The 5,221-nt window shown below is 36.3% G+C and overlaps 1 pseudogene across 1 annotated transcript; it reads right to left on the reverse strand.

Moving 5' to 3' along the window:
- Window positions 1-3,171: 3,171 nt before the first annotated feature.
- LOC116083277 lies at window positions 3,172-4,984 on the reverse strand (annotated as a pseudogene). Its single transcript, XR_004115665.1, has one exon. The product of XR_004115665.1 is annotated as a heat shock cognate 71 kDa protein pseudogene (transcript).
- Between the last annotated feature and the right edge of the window lie 237 nt (window positions 4,985-5,221).

The following is a 5,221-nucleotide window of genomic DNA, read 5'->3' on the forward strand; positions in this document are numbered from 1 at the left end:
CTCTGTGTAGCCCTGGCTGTCCTGGAACTTACTCTGTAGACCAGGCTGGCCTTGAACTCAGAAATCTATCTGCCTCTGCCTCCCAAGTTCTGGGATTAAAGGCATGAGCCACCACCACTCAGCTGAGCTCCAGGCTTTTAATGACTACTGCATTGAGATAGGAGGACAGAGAATTAGGTTTTTAATTCCCCTTATAATTTATATAGTCCCAAGTGATTGGTTCTAAATGCATGTACATACATGTAGTACTAAATGAACTCACATGTGTGTATAAAGATCATGAACTGAAATAGCACTAGGAGGACTCTGGAGGAGGGAGGTAGATGCAAAAATAGTGGGATAGTAATGATGTACTCACATACACAATTAAAAAACAAAACATGCAATAAATAGATAAATAAAAATAGACAAAATAGAATAAAATTAATATTAAACTTTCATAGTTTCTGCATGCAAGCAAAATTTTATAGTATTTTAAATTTCTTTATGTCATATTCTATATTACTTATCATTAAAATATAAATATATGATCATTTCAAATGCTGACATGTTCAATGTGTATGTGATATATTTGTAGGTATTTGTTTCTTTACATTATTCATACGCAAGAAAACACCTTTGTTACATGTCATAGTACTTTATTTATCCAAAAGTCTTAAGTTTAGCCTTAGTGAAAAACAAGTGTTTTTGTTTTGTAAAGAATAACAATTTGTTTTAAATATGTGGAAGGACAATTTTACATTTTTCAAGCATGGTCAATTTTAAACATCTTTTAAGCTTGTAATGGAAGTTTGAAATTGTATTAATCATGGTTTGCCAAAGGAATATAACTGATAAAATAAATTACTATGTTTGTGATTTATTAGATAGTATGATTTAATAGAATGGCTTATAGACTATGGTTCATACACTCCAAAAATAGCCATCAACTGACAGAAAAGCCAAGAATCTAGTTCAATCCATACGACTGGGTTTCATGGGTTTCATATGTAGTGCTAACATTTCAGGGAAGTCCAATTCAACTGCCAGTATTCAGGACATATTGGAATCCCAAAGAAGTATACTTTAATATAGTGAAGGAATGTCCCAGGATCAGGATAGATAGACTTTCCAGTGAGAGTTAGTGCAAAAAGGAAAAATGTCAATTTTTCCTTCTTCTATGACTCTTTATATGGGCTGCCACCATGAGAAATGTCCCAGACTGCAGATAGGTCTTCTGACCTCAGATGGTCAAGATTTAGGTTTGGTCTTCCACATAAAATATTTCAACCAAGGATAAATTCTCACAGGTGTATCCAGCTTGTCCTTTAATTAATTCTAGATATAGTCATTGACAACCAAGATTAGCAATCACAGAAACATAGTCACATATGCATTAAAGTTAATATGCATTAAATTAATGATAATGGTTTAGACAAATTAGAAGTTGAGTTCTATATATGTATTAATATTAATGTATATATTCAGTCATATTTTTACTATATTTTGATTAGTACTGCATATTTATTTCTGGATTGACATATAGAAAGGTCCTATTTTAGAACATTTCTTTCATAATTTAAAATTTTTAATTTATATTTAAATATATGTGCCACAGAACATACATGATGGTCAGAGGACAATGAACAGTGGTTGATTCTTGTGTCATCATTGGGGTTCCTGAGATAAAACTCAGGTCAACAGACTTGGTGTCAAGTAACTATACTCAGTCATCTCCCTGGCCCAAGATATCTCAATATATAAAATATTCTTTGTATTTTACTAAATACTTTGGTTTGGGGACAGACAAAACCTATCTCATTATCTGTGATACAAACAAATCTGTGGAATCATATAATTTCAGATTATATCACACTCCAATTTTCCATTATGTTGCCATATAATAATGTAGATTCCTCTGCTTCTGCCTCTGTAAACAGAAAAGAAATGTTATCTCTGTATTAGAATCTCCATCCAATATTGATCATTCTCCTTCACTGTGCTACTATCAACAGGGCATCATTAAACAATGACCTTGGTCATGACTATCTCATTCTTAATTTACAATATAGTTCTAAAGGCAATTGGTAATTATGTGTTATTTAATAGATTGCTTTGATAATTATATCAGAAGTTTCTACAATTTTTGCCTGAGTTCCCAATTCGTTAAGATGGTAAAAACCTTAAAAATTTCAGTCAATTGATTTACTGTGTTTCAGAATCTTTGTCCCAATGACTCTGCCTCTCATCTCAATTAAGGGGTGTACAAACTTGACTGCCCTTGTACTCTGTTTTGCATCAATTTCCATGGGTATTATTTTTGCATATGATGATTTAAAAGAATCCTGCCACTATTTACTAGGTACCATTAATCAATAATTTTTCATGAAACAAATAAGTGAATAAAAAATCAGTTTCCAATGTAAAATATGGACACATATTGCGATCAGTAAAACATGACCATGTAGATCAAGACTCTGTATAATACATAAATACTGACATTTTCCCACTCTTTACAGTAGAATTTCATGTGGTGATATTTGCCCAATATATGTGAAATATGGATAATTCAACTTCTTGTTTAAGTTTACTTTGTTTTAAATTGCTAATTGTAGTAGTTAATGAATTCTCAGTCCCATTCACTCTAAGAAGATTTTTGATATGTTTCATTGAGTAAAGTAATCGCCATCCTTTGACTATAAGATGAGCTTTATATTTATGTAAGTTAATGTATTAATCAGGACCATCCTAGATATAACACATAGTCCTTTAATATCTGACTGTTTCAGTTCTTTATGTGAATTTCTTCAAGTTTTCATGGAAAAGCAAAAAAGGAGGGTTCCATTACCAGGAATGTTTATTGTAAACTATCATTCAGCAGAGCAGCCTATGTGAAATCTTGGACATAAAAGAGAAAGTAGAGCATAAAATAAGCAACTTATTGGTATAATAAGGAGATGGCTCAATTTCTTTCTTTTCTTTTCTTTCCTTTTTCTTTTTTGGTGACAATTTAAATAGTTTTATTATTCCATGTTACTTGTTTTGGGTCCTTGAGGAACAATGCTATACTCTCAACTTGGACCGACATAATCCACCTCTTAGGTGATGGGGCCTGAAGAAGTACCACCACATGGAGGAGCTCCTCCAAAAGGGAAGCCACCAGGCATTCCTCTAGACATGCCACCAGCTCTGTTACAGTTTGGTAATGATAGGGTTGCAGACTTTCTCCAGTTCTGTCTGCTGATACTCAAATTCTTCCTTCTCTGCTGTCTGTTTCTTATTCAGCCATCTGATGATTTCCATTTGCACTTGTCAAGAATCTTCTGTTTGTCCTCATCCTTGATCTTGCCTTGAAGTTTCTCATCTTCAACAGTTGCTTTCATGTTGAAGGCATAGGTCTCCAGTGAATTCCTGGAGGAAACTGTATCTCTCTGCTTCTCATCCTCAGCTTTGTACTTCTTAGCTTCTTGGACCATGCGCTCAATATCCTCCTTAGTCAAGCGGCCCTTGTCATTGGTGATGGTGATCCTGTTCTCCTTTTCTGTGCTCTTATCTATAGTGGAAACATTGAGGATACCATTAGCATCAATGTCAAAAGTAACCTCAATCTGAAGAACTTCACAAGGTGCTGGAGGTATGCCTGTGAGCTCAAACTTTCCAAGCAGGTTGTTGTCCTTTGTCATGGCCCTTTCACCCTCATATACCTGAATGAGTACACCTAGATGGTTGTAAAAGTAGGTGGTAAAAGTCTGTGTCTGCTTGGTGGGAATGGTGGTATTGCACTTGATGAGGACAGTCATGAGTCCACCACTAGTTTCAAGACCAAGGGAAAGAGGAGTGACATCCAAGAGCAGTAAATCCTGAATATTCTCAGATTTGTCTCTAGATAGAATGGCTGCCTGGACAGCTGCACCATAGGCAACAGCTTCATCAGAGGTTAATGCTCTTATTCAGTTATTTTCCATTGAAGAAGTCTTGCTGAAGTTTCTGAATCTTGGGGATTCTAGTTGAACCAACCAGCAAGACAATATCATGGATTTGTGACTTGTTGAGTTTGGCATCTCGAAGGTTCTTCTCTACAGGGTAAAGTGTACTACAGAATAGGCCAGCATTCAATTCCTCAAATCGAGACCAGGTAATGGAGATATAGAACTCAATTCCCTCATACAGAGAATCAATCTCAATACTGGCATTAGTGCTGGAGGAGAGGGTGCACTTGGCCCTTGCACAGGCAGTGTTGAGATGCTGATGTCCTTCTTGTGCTTTTGCTTAAACTCAGCAATAAACTGGTTGACCATTCAGTTGTCAAAATCTTTTTTACCCAAGTGGATGTCTCCAGCCATTGATTTGACTTCAAATAATTTCATCCTCAATAGCGAGGACTGACACATCAAAAGTACCACCTCCCAAGTCAAAAACCAGCACATTCCTTTTAGCCCTGACCTTCTTATCAAAGCCATAAGCAACAGCAGCAACAATTGGTTTAATGAGAATTTGAAGTACATTGAGGCCAGCAATAGTTCCAGCATCTTTTGATGCCTGCCACTGAGAGTCATTGAAGTAAGCTGGCACTGTGACCGTGGCATTGGTAACAGTCTTTCTGAGGTACACTTCTCCAATTTCCTTCATCTTTGTCAGACCACTGAGGACACTTCCTCTAGTTAAAAATTTTTTGTCTCCCCTTTTATTCCACTTGGTCCTTGAGCCTGCCTGCATCATTCACCACCACGAAGGGCCAGTGCTTCATATCAGACTGAACAACAGCATCATCAAGCCTACAATTGATCAGACATTTGGCATCAAAAACTGTGTTGGTGGGGTTCATTGCAACCTGATTCTTGGCTGCATCTCCAATTAATTGTTCTGTGTCAGTGAAAGCAACATAGCTTGGCATGGTGTGGTTACCCTGGTCATTGGCAATTATTTCCACTTTTCCATGCTGGAAGACACTCACACAGGAGTAGGTGGTGTCAAGATCTATGCCAATTGCAGGTCCTTTAGACATGGGTGCTTGTGTGTAGGCCCAGCTATGCTGACAATGAAACCACACAAATGACTGACAGCTACCTCTGTGTCCAATGAGACAGTTCAATTTCTTACATTTGCAGATAACATTTAAGCTTTTTTTTTTTCATCTGTTTAAGGTAAAGAAAACTGATGAGATGGTATGTATATTCCTTTTAAGTTGCTGATTAGATTTTAAGATATATAAGCCTCTTCCTATACAAAGGAATATAGCCTG

This window comes from Mastomys coucha, unplaced genomic scaffold (assembly GCF_008632895.1).
Source record: "Mastomys coucha isolate ucsf_1 unplaced genomic scaffold, UCSF_Mcou_1 pScaffold8, whole genome shotgun sequence".
Classification (NCBI taxonomy): Eukaryota; Metazoa; Chordata; class Mammalia; order Rodentia; family Muridae; genus Mastomys; species Mastomys coucha.